This window comes from Crassostrea angulata, chromosome 2 (genome assembly GCF_025612915.1).
Source record: "Crassostrea angulata isolate pt1a10 chromosome 2, ASM2561291v2, whole genome shotgun sequence".
Lineage (NCBI taxonomy): Eukaryota > Metazoa > Mollusca > Bivalvia > Ostreida > Ostreidae > Magallana > Magallana angulata.
This window is the reverse complement of record NC_069112.1, coordinates 72,042,127-72,065,591: the sequence shown is the minus strand read 5'-3', so window position 1 is coordinate 72,065,591 and position 23,465 is coordinate 72,042,127. Positions and strand designations below refer to the sequence as shown.

The 23,465-nt window shown below is 31.5% G+C and overlaps 1 pseudogene; it reads right to left on the bottom strand.

The window, feature by feature from the left end:
• Positions 1-23,465, bottom strand: part of LOC128174831 (uncharacterized) — a 394,133-nt pseudogene that overhangs the window by 207,649 nt on the left and 163,019 nt on the right.

Here is a 23,465-nt window from a genome sequence, read left to right as displayed (position 1 = left end):
ATACAAACAGGTAACGTAATCCAGGTTAACTTTGATTTGAATCATCACCTTGCTTTCAACACACAGAAAAAATGGCATTGAAATACAAGATATTACATAAAAATAACGTATTTATATCATGCATATCAAAAATCAATGCCGATAGATCAATAAATATCCGCACGACCCCCCCCCCCCCCCCCCCCTTTACGTCTGCGAGAATACTCCGCCAGGTAGCGCAGTCGGCAAATATTCCCATGTTTTCACGGGGTCGCACAAAATTGGACTCGTCATCTACATTTTATAAACTTTGCAAAGATATAAGGACAAAAATGTAATGAATCAATCTATAAATGATTTGGATTATAAAATTCACCTTCAGTAGTAACATTCCCGAAAAAATATAATAAAACAGTAAATCATCACCCTTAAACTGTTAAATTTCCACCCCTAATCCAACAGAGTGGCTAATAATAGCTTTCATTACCCACTCATCAGTTCAACTCAAAAGGAAATTAAAAAGTTAATAACAAATGCTGGGAAAACAATAACATTAATCATCAAAGATACCCAACAATTAAAAAAAACCTCTGCAAAATTCCTAATAAAATTAAAACAACATTATCCTTAAAACTGGAAGTTTGAATGAAACATTTTATTTGTCTATCTATCATGTACATATAGATCAAACTGCCGCCCCTCTGAACCATAAAATCACTATTAACACTATGTAATGATTAATAAAATCACGAGCTAGAATTTACACTTAATATCTTCTTGTTCGTAATTAAGGAACACCTTGGACGCTTCTGAATATTTCTGTATTACTTACGATAGTTAAAAGTTAGTAATTTTAATTTCTATCTTTATCGAGTTCCCATTGCCATTGAAATATCGGCCGGGATATTCCTGCTTTGTATGTCTAGACATGGTTATGATAACTTGTGTATATCTTATAAACTTCTATTGTCTGTTCATCTTGAGAAAAACCCTGGAACTAACACAGAATACACAAGATATACACAAGACATGTCTCATATGCCCAGGTGTACATCAAAATCCCTAAAGGTGTTGAAACTCTTAGAATACATGATACCATAGGTTCATTAATTAAAGATGTGATTCATAACTAATTATCAATTCTCAAAATATCACATTATCACCTTGGGATTTGAAAATTTACGTTTACAAATCAAAAATCAAAATAACTCAAATAGTCTTATTCAAAATTTGTAGCAACGTTTTGCTGATTTGAGAGCAACTTAGGTAAACTTATGTTCGGACAATCGTAAAAATTAAAGATACAAATTTTACGATAAAGTCATAATCAAAAGTAGATTTTACAAATCGTGGGCACTCAATTCTTGAAAATAAAAAAAAATAAAGTGAAAAGATCAAAACTTTCGGGCGATGGTTAATAGATTTAGAATATAATAAATCTGGTCAACGAATATCCAAATTAAACTTAGGTACGATCGATCGTGAAACTTTTAACAGTGATTAGCTGTGTAAAACAAAATCGAATTAGAGCATTTTAGGACGCTTAAGACTCACAGGTGCTTGAGGACAGGATCGACATCGACCCCCCCCCCCCCCCCGCCCCAATATATAGACCCCCGGGACTCAATTTCTCTTTTTTATTAAATTATCCTTTTATCACATATTTCTAAACTAATTTATTCATCCATTGCCCAAAATAATATAAAACAAACATTTTTGAAAAAAATCAGACCCTCTGTACATATACTTGTATTATATGTAGAGGGTCTGATTTCTAAAAAAAATATTTGTTTTAAGCAATTTGGAGCAATGAATGTATAAATCAGATTAAAAAATGTCATAAAAGGATAATTTAATGTAAAAAATAATAATAAAGTCCCGGGGGTCTATAATCTTGGGTAATGGACGGGGGGGGGTCGATCCTGTCATCAAGCACCTGTGTTAAGGATAATATCCCAAGTATAAGTTAATTGAGATACCATCGCCAATTAAATTCAACACTAATATTGTGTGCCCATTTTGGGACACTCGTGAAAATAATCAAAACTTGGATACTAACTGCTATAACGCGTTCAAAAAGGGCAACGATAATTCAAATCAGAACAATCCAAATTTGATGCGAACGTGAAAATTAAAAGTTAATGTAAGGACAATTCCAACTTGAAAGGCGTTAGAAAGATATCTGGTGCGCTTGTGAAAAGAAATGGAGCTCTCCAAAGTAAAAATTGGGGCACTCATGCATGGGTAACTTTGGCTTTGGCAAACTAATGCACTAACCCCTTATTTAATGCGTTCTGAGTGAATTCAATACCTTAATACAAAGCTCGCTCTTTCAAAGAGAGTCGCCTTCTCAATTTACATATATCTAATGAATAATCACACTTTGAATCTAATCTTAAAATATGGGAGCAGCTCTACAACGGTGTATACTCGTACATACAGGCTGACTAAAATCAATTTTGAAATGAAATCAAAACTTAAATAAATATTGCTTAAAAACATTATTAAAAAAATAGAATTTATGTAATTAAAATCTATGTGTGTATTTATATATATATATATATATATTCAATTGCTTATCATTTCCACATTGACGGTCAAGATTCCCACGGAGTCTTGCAGGTGTCAGGTGCAAGTTATGTAATTACACCCATCTCCCAGACGCCCTTTGGACTATTACGTAACCACAAATTCCTACCCTCTGTATACCAACAGCCAATCAAAATAAAAGACATAATCACGTGCTTAAACTCAGACAAAGAATAACCAGTAAAAGCCTTACAAGTAATAGCTTTCCAAAACACATGCATCAATAAAAATAAAAATCAATGGAAGCATGCATGTATCAATTGGGATATTACATAATAAATGAATTTAAATTTTCGACGCTAATCATAAATTTATAGATGAACCGTGCATATCTCAAAAAAAATCTTCAGTCGTCCCTTTCGATCTAAGTACATGCATGTACATGTATATCATATGACTGTAATTAAATTATTCATAATTTCAAATAATTTTGAAATGAACATGTACCAATATCACATAACAGTATATAAGCTTGACAATTGAAGATACTCAGTCAAATTTTAAAATTGTTCCTGTTATATATGAATGCAAAAACTATGGCATTTTACATAGACTCTCTTTTTTTCTTTTACATTACTCTCTCATGCCTGGAAACATGGGTTTCTGGATGCTAGACATTATGCAAACCTTCCCTACCTAAACCAAAACGGCAAAACGCTCAATAATGCACTGCACTCTGAAGTTGAAATAGATGTAAAATAGATAGTGATCAGATAAATGTTTATAAAATACAGTTGTATACACACGGAAAACGTTCAAAAAGTTCTGGTTTATTGACAAATAATGATGTTTGCACATATCGATTTTCAAAAAATGGACCACACCTCTCCAAATTGCTAAATCCGCATCTGTAAGTGTTTACTGAAAAAATAGGTGATGGAAGAAGCGCCCCATCCCTAGGTTACGTGTCTGTGATTATTACACAGGATTTCTCATGATTCCAATTTGGACTCGTCCACTCATCGGCGCGCAAAAATTACGAATGGGACAAATTATGGCGCGAAGTCCTGCTTCCGCGCAATGACTGATGGTTTAAATGAGCTCATCCATCAGCATAAATCCATAGGGAATGGGAAAAATAACTCTTTGACATTTGTTTTGTAACAACTCCTGAATATTATGTTTTAGAAGATAACTATCGAATATTAACTTTATTTTGGACTTCATCATTAAACTTCAACATCTCTTTTGTAACAGATGAACATTTCAGTAGTGATAAACACTTTTTGGACTCTACGTGTGATTTCAATAAGACAGAGTCCCATGTCTAAAGGTATCCGGCTGCTAATCTCTTTAAAAAAAACCTTGAACAATCATCAGTTTTTCATATCTTGGACATCAAATACCCACTGAGTTTATCTAAGAATTTAATATCTGTGTACCTTTCACTCAGCTTCCAAACGTCATCACCAATCAATTCATACTCATTGATCAGATTCTTATATATAGTTATGTACAATTGTCAAATCGGCAGTAGGGAATAAGGCGGCCAGCCTCGACCACGTCCGACCCACACAGAGTATTGAGTCCGGAGGCCAATACTGGTTATATCCAACTCGTTTGTAACAAGTCTGTCGGCTGAATTGTTATAAAGTTATATTCGTTCAGTCTCGTCCAATAAATGTGGAATCCTCATCAATTACATATATATATATATATATATCTTTATGACAGTTACAGAAAACACGTGTGTTTGTTTTGAATTAAGTGGGCGTGTCGATATTACATATTGATTCATCTGGCTGTTTACGGGTGTTTACGGGTGAATAGGGTGAATTATTCCGTGCTACGTATGACTTGTATACATATAAAGCACAATTTGTTTTTTTTTAAAAGTTATTGGAAGTTCGATCGATGCCTCTTTACAACAGGCTATCCCCACCCACCCCTCCCAAATGATAACATTAAATTTCTGTAAGTTTTTCGTTTCTACATGATTTTTTCTTCTCTTGAAGAATGACTATGCTTGTAACTGTTTATGAAAGTAAAGAGACTGAGAGCCGTTTCCTTTATAATCATATCATACATGTATTATGATTATTAAAGTCTGTTGCATTCGCACATGCGAGCTTATCCTATAAATTATGTGTTTGTGTTTTATTTTATAAATAATTAAAGCTATACACGCTATAATTTACGTCAATTTTGAGTGACAGTAATAACGCATGTGTTTGTCTACTTATAAAAGTTATCCATAATCTGTAAATTACAATGGTGAATTCCATCTCGTTACAAAGATATAGATTAATAATTGTTTATTTTCCTGCCAGGAAAATATACCTTTTCATGAATATTGATGAAGGAAGAGCGAAACCGACCTCATTGCGCATGTCCGCGGACAACTAGGTGGTCGTTATTGTTTGCCTAATTAAATATCCAACATCTCTTTAATATGCTTAACAGTTGTTCATCTGAAATACATACAAGTATAATGAGTAAAATACGTTTGTCATTCACGATACCCTTACTTCTCCATTAACAGTCATAGGATCTATATATAGTACATAGGGGAAACACACAGGTCTACGTCATTTTTTTAAAGGAAGTATTTATATCTACTCACAGGCTTGTATTTTTTTCTTTTGTTTGTACTCGTTTATCGGACAAATTTATGCTTTACTGGAAATATCCATTCCTTTGTGAACCTATCACAATTATGAAGATGTTGACCTTTCACCAGTTTTGGTATGATAGACTAAATTTAGCTGTCGATATCACGTGATAAATTGATATTCACGAAGAGGCATTACTTTCCTGGCAGGAAAATAAATATTTTTAATTGTTTAATATTTGATATATTTGTTACGTGATCGAATTGAGCATTATAATTAACGGCATAAAGGTTACTTTCATTAGTAATTAAACACATACATTCCTCCATTATTCAAAATTGACGAAAATTATAGAATGTATAGCTTTAATCTTCGATTGAACTGGTGAATAAGAACATAACTCTGGAACTGTATACTGGCGGACAATCGGTAATGCTTGTTTTACCATATGGTCTACAGCGCGCATACGACTCATACTTTGTATGAGTTTCCGCCAACATTCCCTCACCCTATTCGTACTGCACACCGCGGATGCAGTTCCAGACGAATTACCAAGCACCGTGAAAAAAAAAGCGGTCACAGATTTCGCCACAAAAATATCACTAACCATATCGGTCGGATCGTTGTCAAATCCAATAAATTAGATTTGACCACGCCCCGATCGCAATCACCACCTCATATATTCAAAGAATGATATCTTATTACTCATATTCATTTTATTTTTAAAATAAATAAATATCAAAAAAAATTTACAACCACTTTTTCCTTTCATGTACCACTTGATATGAATTACAACGCAGAGCAACCAATACCGATTTCTCCGATTGCATATAAGACACGCCCATTTCATGTCGCTCATCTCTTATGAAATCATTCGGCTATAGGCTTCAAAATTACCTCTTAATGCTATCAATGACAACATCAGAAGAAAAGAAAAATAATTTCAAATCAAAATATATCTCTATACATCACTAACATTTACTAGATTTACAAAATTAAGACACAAATGAGTTTCAAACTAAACCTATTTCAGCTCAAATTTACTCAGAGAAAATCGTCCTTAAACATAATGTCATCTGCATTTATTAATCTTCATTTTTTGCATAAAGTTGACACATGCACCTCATATTGATTACGACGATAAATGGCTTATAAAAAAATCGTTTTGAACGTTCAAACACATAAAGCAATAACAAAAACTAAATCGCAAAAAAGATCAAAGGTAGGAGTATGGGTCTCAAATGATGTAAACCCCCAGAACAAATCAATAGACAGAAATCAACAAACCAAAATCAACAACTTTTGAACCATGAAATTAATCTGTTTATAAACTTCCACACCTCAAAACAGAAACTTGTTTCTGTATTGCTGATTTTGAAATGGGTTTTCAGTTAATAATATAGAATTACCTCACGCTGCTATGTTAAAGCTACCCCTGCTCCTCATAGAACATGTCATCATAACCAATTAATATTAATCAGTTTGATAACATATTGGCGCTTCTGATTTGTCGAAAAATTTCTTTCATCCCTGTATCAATAAAATTTCTACCAGTCATCTACTTTTCTCAACTGTTCTGATTTAACACTATTTATAGAACGGGAATATTCAAAATAAACATGGTCAACAAAATGTAAAATTGTACCTATTTATTTGTCAGCAAACAAAATACAACATTATAAAGATGAAAAATTGAAAGTTATACCTTTAAAAATGAACAAAACACATTATCCAATTTAGTAAAATAATACTTAGGCGTCTCTTCACGATTTCGTCTGCTCGAAACCAACGATCAACATTTACGTCGAAGCTCGCTGTTCATATAAACCCATACGCTTTCACTCCAATCACAGAAACACTGCTGTGCAAATTTGGTAACGGTTATTTTCAACTTAACGCAGGCACTTGATCGGTCATAAGAATAAGCATCGCAAAACAAACCTATGAGTAATGCATCACCTCGCTCTGCGTATTCCCAGCTCCAGATATATCACTTATCGATATGTACCTCACTCGCTATCAACAAAATTTGCAAAACTCGCACATACATACTATCCTTTGTTGACAGATAAACTATTTTCGTCCACGATCGCGCCTCCTTACACGGTATGCATAGTTGCATATTCCAACAATCTTACTCTAAAAAAGCCAGTTTTAACGAATCTTGCTACACAAATAATAAATTCAAAAACCATCGCATGTATATCCCTTTTGTGTTTAATTCAGCCGGTTCCGATTTCAACTTTTCCTATGTCTTTTATCTACAAAATTCAGCTCAATACCTCTGCATCAGTTGAAGGCGCATCCATTTTGAATATCTTTGCTGCTCTTGAATTCATGTGCGCCACTTCATTTAAGCAAGAAACATCTTTGATCAATGAAATCTCACATTTTAATTTTGAAAAAAATGATTCATTAAATGGTAAAAATGAATATAATAATTCTTCTAATGATCATCGTATCGAAGGAAGAATTAACCGAAAAACCTCATCAACGCGAAACCTTAAATCTCTTTTGACGTCACGATCTGCATTCCATTCGATACATCTCAGGGAACGTATCACAACTTTAAAAGAAAATCATATTGAAACAGTACTAACACCGCTTATTTCCATCAGATAGATGCTGACGCTAATGCTTTTATTCACATCAATAATCAATATCGATTAATAGACTGATTTAAAGCTTCGCTTCAAGTTAAAAAAAACTTTAATTCATAAATCAGTCGTTGGAGACTCTCCCTGCTAATGTAAAAAGATTATGAAGAAATTTTAAAACAACTTGGCACAGGTGAAAGATCAACAAGATTTTCAAATATTTACGTAAAATTGTCAACGAATATATCATGCTTGCGATACCGACGAGTATACCCCAATTAAATTATATCTAAATTGCTATTAATACTAGTATGTAAAAATGTACCTTAATTTATTGATTTCATGACATGTTTTAACAATATCTTTAAAATAAGAAAATTCTATGTCAAGCCCGAGCAAGAGCCTCAAAAAATATGACAAAAAAAGAATATCTATTAAAAATATTTATGACTTATTTTCATCAATCACCTGCGCCGCTGCGATATAATTCGAAAAATTGCAATGTAAGGATAATACCGGTATCCTCACGTGATAACAATGCACATTTGACGTCACAAAAATGCAACAAATATAATGTTTAACATTGTTGGCAGTATATGTCATTCAGATTTTAAGAAAAACTCCCGGACAAGATATTTAATGGTTGATCTACAAAATATCGTTTTCAAGCCGTATTTCTTTACATTGATGCGCATTTTAACGACCCAGCTCCGGCGGAAGACCTACTCGTTGCTTTGCAACGAGCTCGTCTCTAGTTGTTTTAATTTCTTTGATATCAAAAATTATTTATGAAAATGAAAAAAACTCACTCCATGGATCAAAATGAGACTGGTAATATATTCGAACTTCGGATATGCTTCTTTCGACCCCGAGGTCAACTATCCACGTGACCTCAATCGGATCTGGCTTAGATACAGCGCACTGGTTCCCAGCTGTTGTTCTGTTTGTGTACAATCCGTCTACTGCATTATCAGAGGAAGTTACCTCTGACGTTTGCCATGTTGGTTTTTTATAGGCCAAATTATCTAGATATATATATATATATATCCAATTTAGATACGTATTTACTGTTTTCTTTAAAAAAAAATTCACAGTGGTATCATTTAACAACTTATAAATTGTTATCATCCATAAACAGTAAAACTAACCCAATATTAATCATTTAATAAACGCTCTTTGGTGACTCGATTCAATAAGAATGCACACTTTTCCAAGATGCCAACTATAGTTTGCGAGACAAACAATATGCATAACGAATACTTCTTTATTACTCTAATTTAAACCATTGGACATCGCCGTGTCAAACTGTCGATATTTTGCGAATTGAACACATGTACATGGTAAAGTCCCCGAAACACTCCTTTTTTTCACTTCAACGGTGAGGAGCGAACGGTGAGTGCACGCTAAACGAAATTTGGTGAGCGCTTATAAACGGTGAAGTAAGTGAATGTAGAGTGCAAACGGATCGCAAAGTGAAGGTTGAACGCACAGTTAACATTATGTAAACACTCTGTGAACGCAAGATGAAGAGTTTTTAATTTACGGAACGCTCCAGGGGTTATCATCTCATTGTATTTCGTTGGTAATCAGGAAAAAAACAAATATAGTACATTACTTACTAGACAAATTTCAATTATAGCTTGCAGACATCATATCACATGTGTTTGAATAGCATATGAGAATGATAAGCCTAAAACTTAGACCTTAATAAAGGGTTGTTTAAATCTATGACATTTAACTACAAACATTTTTTTAAAAAAAGTAATAAAGAAAAAAAACTGCTGATTAAAACATCGCTTTTTTCAAATAATTAGAAAAGACACTAAGCAAATTAAATAATCCAATTTAAGATATAGTTTAATAAAGCACATTTTTAATATCGTGTGATTTATAAATAAACTAAAATGTCATAACCGTTATACCCAAGACTTAATGAAAAGATGAAACGATAAATTTTAAGGCATTGAAAATCTTATTACTGGCAAATATCGAAAGGATCTGATGAATGCATGTTGTTTAGAACTTAAATATGCTACAATGTAACAGCAAAATGTATCAATATTGAAGAAAACGTTTTCTCTGGGGTTTTGTTTTGGTTACGAGGTTAACAAAAAAGTATTCCGATAATCCCTTACTATATAAAGTGACTAAAGGTCATAGTGACCATTGATTAAGTAAAAAAGGTTGAGAGTGGAATCTTAAAAAGTAGCCTACCAACTTACCTAACGGGTTTTGACACAATGCAAAAGGAATGAAAAGATATATCACACCCAGCATGTCTTCGTCTCTCCAACCGCTGCTAACAAGTTCTTAGATCTTAAATACAGCCCTCTTATGAATATATTTATTATAATGTCTTCTCAACATTTTTCCAAACAAGTTTATGCAAAAATTTTGTTTTGGTTAAATTCAGTTTGATTATTTTCTTGTTTATCATCTAATGTGGCATGGCTAAGATTTTGCATAGTATAAATAAGGTACAAAACACATCTAAAATATCTGATTTGAATAAAGATAATAGATTAACTTTGAGATAGCAAGATTAATAACAGCATCGCAATTGCATTTAAATATTTATAACGTATTTTAAATAACACGCATATCTCTTCATTAAACTTCAAAATTTCTAGAATGAACGTTATAAAATCAATAGAAAAAGGCTTCATAAAGTGTAATATGCAAAAAAAAAAAACAATACGTTTACACTGATTTTCGGTTTTTAAATGCTTTGATAATAAAAACAACAAATAGAAAAGACCACTTAAAGAAAAGGATCTTATCTCTGTGGAAAATGGAAGAGAAAAACACTAAGAAATTTATTTATATATTTAAAGTTTGAATTTCGAACCTTTTAAACTTAATGTGTTGGTCATATTATGAATACAGAGATGAACGGTTTGGAAGAACATCCCTCTCACCGCCGCTTAGAATTTTGTTAAATGTTGAGGATTTTGTGATGCAAAGTGTTGATATGTAAATAATGAGGAAATGTTGATATTATTTTTTGTGAATATAGGTGATTTTTAAGCCAAAATGTTTTAGATATAAATAGTTGCAAGCAGATATGATTTGGTAATTTCCAGAGTTATCCTTCTTTGCTAATCTACAAATCGTTAGTTGAATGTATACAATGTCCTTTTATGTTGCATCGACAGGAAATGGGTTGGCTTGGTGTTGATATGTAAATAATGAGCAAATTTTGATATTGTTATTTCTTGTGAATATAGGTGATGTTTAATGAAGAGTAGATTTTTTAAAACCAAAAAAATGTAGACATAAATAGTTGCAGGCAGATATGATTTGGTAATTTCTAAAGTTATCCTTCTTTGCTAATCTTCAAATCGTTAGTGGAATGCTTTCCATGTAATTTTATGTTGTATCGACAGGAAATGGGTGGGCTTGGGGAAAGTGGATTGCTTACTTCTTCTTTTGATTTTAAGTCAACAGTTAGTGTTGTTGGTTTCACCATAATTATTTGTCAGTTCTTATTTATATATTCAGATCATTAAGATATCCAACAGTGATTAAAGACATTTATTTTTCAAATTTTATTTATATATTCAGACCATTAAATATTCAACAGTGATTAGGAAAAGTTGTTTTCAATCTGAGAAACGCCCAGCTGTAAATGAGCACCTTGTGAGAAATATTATAATGATAAATATTCAGAAAATGAAGTAAACATGTTTAGAAATTGAAAAATCGCGATAATATATTTTGAGATATTTTTAAAATTCTTATGGAATTATTTGACATTTGCATCGTCACATAAAGGTAAAGAGAAAGAATAGCATACACAGGTAAACAAATTAACTGTTATTTACATCCATTACCCAAATGATCCTACACACCAAAGGAGACGACTTGACGTAACGAACCATACACATTAGTTATAAAACGAGTCTCTGATAATAAAAAAAAAAACAAGATAGAAAGCGAAATAAACATGTTATTTTGAACTTTTAAAACATCACGTTTGATATTTTTAACAATGTATGAAAACGGACCTTATTCACCAATTCATACACATATAGTGCGCATTTAAATGATCATTTTGAATATCGATTTTTCCCAATTACGTCACATTCAGTGGAACTTATATTTTCTATTTTATTTTAAATTTTATAAATTTATATTATAATAATTAAACATCCAATGGCGCAATATCTCCTTGTTCGATTTCACTTATCAATGTTGCTTGTAGGGCTATTTCGCCATAACTTAAAAGATGTTTACATTTTATAACAGACCCTTTAGGTTTTGATATAGAGAAATATAAAAAAGGCTATTGAAACACTTTACAAATAATCAAACAAATGACAAAATGTTTGATTGTGAGAAAAAATAAAACAGTGAAAATAGTTATGTCAAAACATGTTAACATAGGATTTCATTTGAAATATTCATAGGTTTAGATCTTTTAAAACGATTTTTGGAACAGTACAAAATGTAATTAATCTTAAAAATAGTGTATATTAGCACCTAGTGCGATTAATATTGCCTAAACTGCGAGTTAACTTTTGTTACTGCGTTCAGTAACATTTATTATTAAATCGAATGCAGATTTTGACCAAAAGTTTTTTTGTCATACATTTACTTAAGACAAATTTATTTTTCAACAACATTTTTAATGAATGTCTTTATAAAATGTATTTTTCAATAACGTTTTTCCCTATTTACAGTCACCTTCGTTATCTCGAACTAGATGGGACTGTTTAAAAACTTTAAGATATCAGAGTATTCGAGATATCGAGGGTAAAATACTTTTAAAATACGTTGTTAGGACTTACAATTATTGAATTAACTTCAACATATCCATTGTATTCGAGATATCAGTGTTCGAGATATCGAAGTTCAACTGTATTCACACTTTCAACTGTGATAACATTACGAATCAATTTTGAAGCCTATTACTCATTGATTTCCTAAAAGATGAGCGACACAACTTAATATGGGCGTGTTTCATTGCAAAACCGACAAGCAGTATTGGTTGCGCCGCGTAGTAATACAAAGCATGTGCTTCTTGAAAAAATGCAGTTTTAAGATGTTGGTTTTAAATGTTCTTAATAGAAATAAAATAAATATATATATAGGTAATAAGGAATCATTCTTTAAATGTGATGAGGTGATAATTTCCTTAAATTATACAGCTAAACAATCACATAAGAAGGACACGCAATAAAGTGCTTATGGTTCTTTTGTCAAATACAGGCCTTTAACCGTTTACAGTTAGTGTAAATTTCGTTTCTTATTTTTAACCGGGTTTTCCAACGGAAAAATCCGGTTATTAAAATGGTGAAAATGGCGGGCGGGCGGCTGCCAAAAAGGTACCCTCATTGTACGGATAACTCCTCCTACAGTTCTCAAGATAGGAAGTTGTTCTTTTGCAGATCAATTGTACATATATCAGAGGTGTGCATATTGCTAGGATTTTGATTTCTTATAGTTTATCGAAAAAATACCAGCTTTTGAACTTAGTCATTTTTTGGCAAAATATTGCATATAGGGTACCCTCATTGTACGGATAACTCCTCCTACAGTTCTCAAGATAGGAAGTTGTTCTTTTGCAGATCAATTGTACATATATCAGAGGTGTGCATATTGCTAGGATTTTGATTTTTGATTTTTTATGAGAAAAAACTAGCTTTTGAACTTAGTCATTTTTTGGCAAAATGTTGCATATAGGGAACTACATTTCACTGGATATGAGTTGACATGGATTATGGATACAGTTTACGTAAAAGAAAACCCGGTTTGCTGTCACATTGACAGCTTTTCACTTGTTCATAATGGATTATAAAGTGAAATTATGTTTTTTCTTCAGTAATACTATTTGCAATAAATCTTTGAATTAAATTTTGGTCATGTGTTAATATATGCTGATCAATCTCGCAGAAATACTTTATATTTACCGACCACGATATGACAACAGCTTTAACAAAATCGTGTACCTGCTATCTCTTTGAATAACGTCCCTGACCTTACATTCACACTGCCTGTTAATATCACATGTTGGACATGTTTTGCTGAATTTTTGATGGAATTCATGCAAGTCGGAAAGTGTTTTGTTGATTTTTTAAATACAATTTCTTATAAAACCTTATCATACATCGTCACAAAATACCAGTAAAAATCTAAATTGAATAATGACTTAGTGTTGTGCTTATGTTTTAATAAAGTCTCTTATTTGTACAGTACGATATATGTCAGTTATATTTTTCAATGCCTTTGTCTGGGATATCGATTTTTAACTATACAGTCTAATTAATTAAAATGACGTATAATTTTGGCCCAAGCGAAGTTTAATTGTGATTATAAAATTATCTAATTATGCAATTACTGAAAATTCGATAGATATAAGTAATAAAGAATCATTCTTTAAATATTTTTGGATGCTAATTTCGGTCGGGGCGTTATTCAAATCTACCAGAAAGCCCTTCGGGTTTTCTTTGGGGGGGGGGGGGGGGGGATTTGATAATGCTCCGACCAAATTATTACCTCTTACATGTGATAAGAATCCTTTTATTTTGAAATAACAAAATGAAATCCTGCACAAGCGCGGGAATGACCACTTAACATACATGTAATACATTTCTATAATGAGCCATTTTTGTGTTCATTTTTGTAGATGCTATGTCCAAAATTTAATTTATTGCCTTCATAAAATGTTCTATAAAATTAAATTAAATAAAAAAGAAAATGCATGGCCAGACATTTAGAGGACCGATCAGAGTTGAATAAATTGAAATAGATACATGTACGTTCACTTAATTCTAGTTGTTAGAATTGACTGAAAAGAAAATATTGAAAAAAATGGAGAGGGGAGTGACCCAACCCCCATTCACCTTCACTGTTTTGTGCATACATCAATACATCATTAATTTATATAAACAAAGAAGACAATATGTTAATTGTTTATAAATTAAAGATAAGGTTTACTACATGTACCAATCTCTCGTTGTATAAGAATTAAAAACAAAGTATGATCATTTAAAAATCAAAGCTTGCATTTGCATATTTATATGCATATTTTAAGCCAAAGTTGGCATATTCAAACTTTCTGTCCAATAAAATCGAGTGGGTACATCTAAAATGAAATTAGAATTTGAATTAATTTTTGACTAATCTTTAATAGAATTGTTTTTGTTCTTCAACACACCAATATTATAGGTTCATTTAAAGTTTACTTGACTTTTAGATCTCATTTCAATTTCTTGTTTAAAACAAATTCTAAAGTCCATCTTGCCGATTTTGATATGAAGTTTTGAAATGATGCAAGAATTAAAACCAATATTTTAGCTTTAAAATTTCTAGCTCGCAACCAAAAAATAAACTTTATTAAACCATTCAAATTATATTGATGTATCGAGGTATAAAAATGAATAAAAAATATAAACGTAGTATAAACCAGAGCACCACAAAGCGATGCATATCCTCGCAGAATGAAACAGTGTGGTGGGAAATGCATTATTTAAGAATAATGATGTGATTGAAGAGATCAACTGTATATATCTTTCCATTATAAACCTGCTTGAATTAGGTTAAATATTTCGTTTATTCCTATCTCCATGTGCACTCTAGGGTGTATCCATTGAGAGGAGGGGGTTACGTTTACATTGATGGACAATTCCTTCTTTGTTAGCAAAAACACGCCACAAGTGTTTTAAACGTTAGTCATATATTATATCTCCTTTATTCAGTGACATAATTTACCCGTTTAGACAGTAAGTGTAGGCAAATTGAAATTTCATATTGAATATGAAACATGGCCAAAGATCAAACGATTAACAATATGCTGTTTTGGAAACAAAGCTCGAACTTTGTTATGGTTTACTTATGTGTTTTTTTGGTATAAGTCTCAATCAAATGTTGCTTTTTTCTGTTTGCCATATTTATTGAACACATTGAATCAGTTTACCTTGATTTCAACGAGTCATTTGGTCAAAGAAATAGTAATTCCATATTTTACATTATTTGTAAACAAATATAAGACTCGAACTTTCTTTACATTACAATGATTTCTTACCTCTGTGTCTCTCTTAAAACTTGACTTCAAACGATCAAGTTTTGGTCAATCATTTAACATGAGCAAGTAAACCATTTTATGCATAAAAAAGAATTTGTTTAAAAATCTAAAATCATGTCCAGATCCCTGTAAAGCTAACACGCTTATAATGCTTACAGCAAAGTGCTTATCGCACCCTGTGACTTAATTACATGTTGAACACTTGGCGGATATAACGAGTTACGCTGTGACGAAGTAAAATAGACCGTCATTAACTTTATCATTACCATTGTTATCATGTCTTTTTACTGTACTGAGTTGCTAGATTGAAATAGAAGGAAATTAAAGTTAATTCATGAATTTGTTTATCTTCATAAATTGTTTTAAGATATTATGATCTGCAACTTATCGGTCATTTCACGCCTTTTACAATCTGATTAATTATATCACTACTTGTGTACAATATATTTATATTTTTTTCTTATATTGATACAGTTTTTGTTATGTTTGTTGTTGTGTTTTGACAAAATGGTTTTATTAAAAGGGTTCGTTGGTCCTGACAATGTTAAAACTACACTGGTCTGTTTAAAAAGAAAAGCTCTATATATAAATATAAAATAATACATATACGAAATCTAACAGATAAAATAAACTAATATTTTTATTGTAAAATACATGTACATATAATAGTTTATAGCTTAACAATTCAAAATTATTACAGTAGATCCGATGGATAGTTTTGTTGACCGCCAGAACAATTAACACAATCAATATTGTTATACTTGTTTTAATTATTTGTGGAGTATATGTTTTAAATAAAGTTTTATGTATCCAATGCCAAAAGGCTTTGCTCGGAGGATTACAGACAATACATTTAGAAATTCATTTTAATTCATGAATTGGTATATCTCTATTAAAATTACTTAGGGTTTATGGTCTGTAATTTATTTTTTTTGTTGCAATATCATCGTCAATGTTAAGTTTATATAGGTTTTGTAGTATCATTTCTCATGTATTAAGTTTGTACATGTTTAATATCGTGTATAATTTGCATCAATACCAATTTATTCACGTTTTACCATTTTCTACACTCACAACGTTTCATTATTTGTAATAATTTAAAAATAATCAATAATTTCGAAAAAGGGGAAAGTTTTAACAGATTACTGATAACCATTCAGATATCATTAGCATGAAAAGTATGTTAGAAAGTAAACATACTCTTTAATAGTATGTCTGCGATGCACAATAACCCATTCTTATTATTTAAAAAAGATAATATTGGCAAACATCAGAAACAGTCCGAAAACATCATGAACTGTGCCAAAAGTGCTTGTTTTAATTAAAAATACGGTGGCTGATTTTAATATATATAAAAGCATATAAACAGACAGATAGTGTTGACAATTAAAACAATTAGTTCAAGCTGTCGTCAAAAGGATTTAATAGCAAGTCATGTTTGAATAACACAATTGACAAACAAATTATTGGATCATAAAATCGCTTAAAATTGAATATGTAGATGATTTATTTAAATATATATACTTTTTGGACATCAAAATGTTATCGAAAGATATACTTTTGAATGATGTATAGGCGTAAAAGTCCTTGTCTTGGTCCTTTCTCCATGTAAGGTTGCCTAAGCGTTGTTCTGAAAAAAAAAGACGAAAAAGATTCTATTATATATAAATGTGTACATCTATATCTGCGACCTTTGTTAATTCATATATATATAGTCCTATCACGGGCTTACATATTGTAATCAGTTCTAGGAGTATATCCGTTTAATTGTAAAAATGCAATACTTACGTCTATCTTGTGTTTTTGTAGCATTTTCGAAGAGGAAGTCTCAGGTTGGAAAGAGTGAAGCTAGGCCTAGCCAACGGTCCAATACTAACAAGATAAGCAGTGGAAAATATGCTAGTAGGTACTGTGAATGAATTGAACATATTTTATTGAATAAATCAAAAGGATAAGACACAAGTTCTAAAACTTAGATAGTCCTCTCCTAGTAATGAAATTTTATAAATATTGCCATACATTGAATATATTGAAATATTGAATATATTGAATACACATAAATATACATGAATAAACAATCTACTGCATATATAATATCACCTTATAAATTTAAACATTTTTTGAAAAACGACCACATTCACTCAAAAAAATTTGTACTGTCTTGAAAATTTCAGTGTTATGTATATTTGTCAACGAATCATCCCCCCATAATAATAAATGTGCATCTATAATGTGTACGTAACTTAATGTCAATAGCTTATTCATTAGAGAATTCCGAGCTCTTGTATACTTTTTACAGACAAAAAACAAATGGTATGCATCTTCTGATAAGCCACACGAACAGTTTGGACTGGCTATTAAGTTACAGCGGAATAAGTCAGAATTTAAAATACAGTTGTGTCTCAAACGTGTATGTGTTATGTTTAAAAATCTTTTCCAAATGAAAGATATTTCTGGGGCTTTACCGTATCATTGTATAAACATTTTTTGAATATTTTAATGGAGGTTGCCTCCCTTGTATTAAGACTTAAGGCATTCCATCTTCTGACAGTATCAGGAATAAATGATTTATTAAATAGTTCTAATCTAAATTTTGGAACAGAATAATCAAGAGAGTTTCTAGTTGTGTACCTTGAAACACTGCCTCTTGTATATGGTACAATGTTTTGTATGTAAGTAGGTACTAAGTTATTGTGCATTTTGTACATAGTTATTAATTTGGCTCTATTTCTTCTGTGTTCCAAAGGTTCCCAACCTGTTTCAAAATAAATTGAATTTCTTGAAGCAAAACTTGTGAGCCCAGTTACTATTCTTGCGGCATTTAATTGAACTTTTTCCAATTTTTCTATGTCCATCTGTGTGCAACCAGCCCAAACTTCGGCAGCATATTCCAATTGTGGTCTAATAAAAGATACATACATTTGTGATAGAATATCCCTTGAAACAGAAAATTTTAGCTTTTTAAGTAACCCCAGTTTTTTGTAAGCTTTTTTAACAATGTTATCAATATGTTCTGACCAACTTAAGTTTGAAGATAACTGTATACCAAGATGTTTGTGTTCAGTAACATATTCCAACTGACAATTTTCAAAAAATAAATTAGGAAAATGATGTACATTTTTCAAATGGAAAAATACAGCTTTGGTTTTCTGTGGATTGAATTGTTGTAAAGAGTTGTCATCAGCATATAATCTACATACAGATATCATATTTTCAGCTACATCATTTACATACAATAAAAATAATAATGGCCCAAGTACTGAGCCCTGAGGAACACCAGCTTTAACATGGCCTACGGAAGAAAAAATATTTCTATACATAACTTTTTGTGTTCTGTTGCTTAAATAACTCTCAAACCAATCCAGCATGTTTCCACTAATTCCATACATATTTAATTTGTAAATTAGACCTTTGTGCCATACTCGATCAAACGCTTTTGAAAGATCACAAAACACCATACAACAAAATTTGCCTTAATCAATACTTTTAACAATCGAGTGGTATATTTCTAATAGTTGATACATTGTAGAATGACCTGGTAAAAAACCTGCTTGATATTTGTAAAAGAGATTCTGCGAATGTAAATGATTGTATACATGTTTAAAAATAATTCTTTCAAAAATTTTGCTTATACAAGACAAAAGAGAAACTGGCCTATAGTTTGAAGTGATAGAAGGGTCATCCTTTTTAAATAATGGAAGAACATGTGCTAATTTCCAACATTCTGGAAAAATTTTGAGTGATAATGATTTGTTAAATAATATGCGGAGTGGTTTTGAGATGGTATCTTTACATGATTTTAACATTTTGTGACTGATGCAATCAGGACCAATTGCCTTGTTAACTGGAATGATAGATATGATATCTGTAATCTCTTGCTCTTGTATTCTTATTTCTGAAAAAGAGTTATTAAATCTACACCCTCCTATAGTTGGAAGGTCATGATTGCTGTCATCTAAGAAAGTGATAGATGTAAAGTAATTGTTAAGTAATTCAATCTTATCAGTGTCTGAAAATGCATAACCCTCCTTGCTATTGTCCATGGTATACCTTATAGGTGGGATGTCATGTGTTAGTTTAGTGTGGAAACAATCTTTCAATAATTTCCAGTATAATTTTTGATTGTTTAAGCTAGCATCCTTGAGATGAGAGTCTATATTTTCATAGTAGTTTGCAATTGCATGTTTCTTCATGTTATTAACCTTGTTCCTTATTCTCCGAAAAATAACCCAATCAGATTCTCTTCTTGTTTTGTGTGCCTTTTTTCTTAACCTATTACGAACTCGCAAGGTTTTTCTAAGAAGAGAATCCATCTATGGTTTATCATTCGGCCTTATAGTTACAGTTTTTTCAGGTATGCAGTGATGAATAAAAGAAAGGAGTTTGTTAGTCAAATTTGTTGTGGCCTTATCTATGTTATCTGTGTCATCAATGATTCTACACCAATCACATTCAAGTATGAGTTTGTTTAAAAGTTCCATATCTGCATGCTTGTAATCCCAAATTTTGCGTTTGTATGCAATGTTTGTATTTGTTTTCTGATGAATATAGATACAAGTTGCCCGATGATCACTGAGAGCATTACATACACTTAAAGTACCAGAATCATGTACACATATATTTTCACTAATTATAATGGGATCTATGAGGGTATTTGTGTTGCGTGTACTTCTTGTGGGTTCATGTATAATATTTGTCAGTCTATAGTTGTTCATTATTGTATGTATCTCATGTGAGTTATTTACCTTTAAAAAATCAATATTTAGATCACCAAGTATTACATGTACAATATTATTAGAAATATCAGTAGCCTTTTCAAAAGACCAAGACAATTTTTGCCAAAAAGCACTACTAGAGTGTGGTGGACGATAAATACAGCATACTAGAAGAATCCCTTTCGCTTGTGGTATTTCTATCCAAATAATTTCAGTATCAGAAGGTTCTAAATCTTCTCTACGGTTCGCCTTTAAAAAATTTGAAACAAAAATCATTATTCCACCACCATAGCAGTTGCGATCTTTTCTAAACATATTATTAAAACCCTCAATGAACAGATTTTCATTTAAAACATTTGAGTCTTAATGAGTTTCTGTAAAACATAAAATATCAAAATCATGCACTAAATACATTATAGAGTCAATCTTGTTCCTACTGCTTCGAATATTAAGATGTAATATATCAAGGGATATTTCAACAGAAGGACCTGGGTTTGTCTCGATGTCACCAGACAGTAGAAGAATAAAAAACATGAACAGCTGTGCAATAAAATTAATTCTAAGAGACCAAGAAGACAATATTTTGCGTTGTTGTTTAAAGATATTACATATAAACAGCAGAAAGTCTAACATGTTGACAGATTTGGAAAATCTGAGAACAGACTTCGAGAGTATATTGTGACATTGAGTATAAAAAACCCCCACAGCGGCACGGTATTGTTCAGGAGAGTTACCCATTGTCTAATATGTAAGTTAAGTAGAGTCCATAGCTTAATTTACATCTGTACCGCCAGCGTAGAGGGTATGAAGATTTTACAAGTATTTGGCAATATACAAAGTGTGTCAATTCAAAGGAGCAAAAAAACAAACAAACATAAGTTACACTAGACAAAGTGCATAAAAAATATAAAGAAAAGTGCATTAACTCCCACAATATACATGGTGGAACTGGGAGATAAATTGTAGAAATAGCATGGAAAGCGGGTTGTAAACTACCGCTGTATCTAGAACTGTTGTAATATTTACATACACATATCTGGATGTATAAAGTGCATGCAATGCATGAAAGAACAAAATAACATCCAACTATAATATGTAGATGGTGAAGACGGTGTGATAATAACAGTAATGTGAAGATAAAACTAAACGTGAACATACTTTGCGTGAAACACGGGGCATCCTTAAAGTTGGTAGAAACACTGCACTGATGTTTTTAAACGAAAACGAAAGTAAGGAAACGTTGAAACGACCACGATTCAAGCGTCTGTAAAACTTGGGCACGTGTGAGTGTTTATAATCACAACGAAGAGTTTTGTAAGTTTACGACATGGGTGTTGACGCTAAAATCTATCCCTCTTCGTGGTTGCTGTCCGCGTTATCCTCATGGACGCACTCCAGATCCTCCAAGGAGTTAATGGTGACCTTCTTACCTCTTGGACCGCTGAGTTTAACGTAAATGCGTCCATCGTAGGTCCAGGTACTGTCGATCTTCTTCTTCTTTACAAGGTCTCGAGTTTTCCCATAGAGTTCGGAACGCCTGGTAGTGAGGGCTTCATTTATGAATATGCGGCCAGTTTGCTTTGAAGGGTTGTTGTTGTATGATTTCAGGTTTTTTTTTATTGCCGTACACTTTGGCCCTATCTCTGTAGCTGGTGAATTTGACTATGATGTCGCGTGTTTTCCTGCGAGTAGGTACTGTCATATCCCAGTGCTCTTTTTCTTTGGTTACCCTGTTGAACTTTATAGGAAAAGATATCTCATTAGAATAGATAAAACTGCATTATTCGATCAATTTCATGTTTACAATGCTGAGTTACCAGTAAAAAACAGTATATATAAATATAATCAACAGGAAAAAAATCAATTATTATTTTGAAATTTACTTCAAAAGTGTGATTATTTCAATCGCATTATTTTGAAATTAAAGCCGTTTTAATACTAAGAGGATTATCAAAATGTTTATGAATGAATCTCGTTTAGATATGTCCTCAAAATTAAAAAAAAAAACAGATTAAAAAGTGTGGCAGTGGTGAAATGTTTTTCTGCATATCAACAAACAAATAAGTTAACATTGAATGTTTTTATATTGATATATAAATGTTACAAAGGGCATACAAATAAAGTTTCATAGAACAAATTAAAAAACAAAAATATGCTTTTGTACATTTCATCTAACTAACGATATAGATGAACATTGCATCCAACCATATTATCTTAAAGAATCTTACTGTCAGTCCTCTGAAGTCACGACCTTCTACCGTAGTGACCATGACATCGCTTGTCTTGTGTACAGTAAAGGATATACTAGCAACATTTTTAGACTCCTCTGTCAAGAACATATCGATGCTTACTCTGTAATCACCGAAAAATGTCACCCCCTTAGAAGTGTGTAAATTCTCCAATGATCCGGTATAATGGTTGTGTCTTTCTATGCTATATTTTTTTATCATCGCCTGGCAAACTACATAAAATAGATATATTTAGTCAACAAATGATCAATAGATTTTCGTTGATGGGATACATTGAGATCAAATAATATAATCATTAATACATAAGAATTGTGATTCATAAAATTCTAAACCTCATACATATTTTAAAAAATGATTGTGTTTATATTAATCTTGTTTAATGTTTATAGAATCTTAAAAAATTGGCTGCTTATTTAACAACCATGGGAACAGTAAATCAAAATTTACAAATTTTAATTAAATCTTTTTCTTTTTAAGAAGTTGTATTTAGTATGATTATAAAATGAAGCATGATTTTTTTATGAAATTAAATTTAAGATGGTTTTATTTCAACGTTGTCTTATCAGGGGTTAAATTGTAAGTAGATTTAATGGAGATCAACAGTTTTCAAATATCAAAAATTGCTTGGTTCTTACGTGGTTACATTATTGGAGAAATCAGTATACTTTTCGAAAAAATAATAAACATTGTATTTCGAAAATATATATATTTGTTAAGTAAATGAACTGAAATACTAGTAATAAAATACTTCTTTAGTA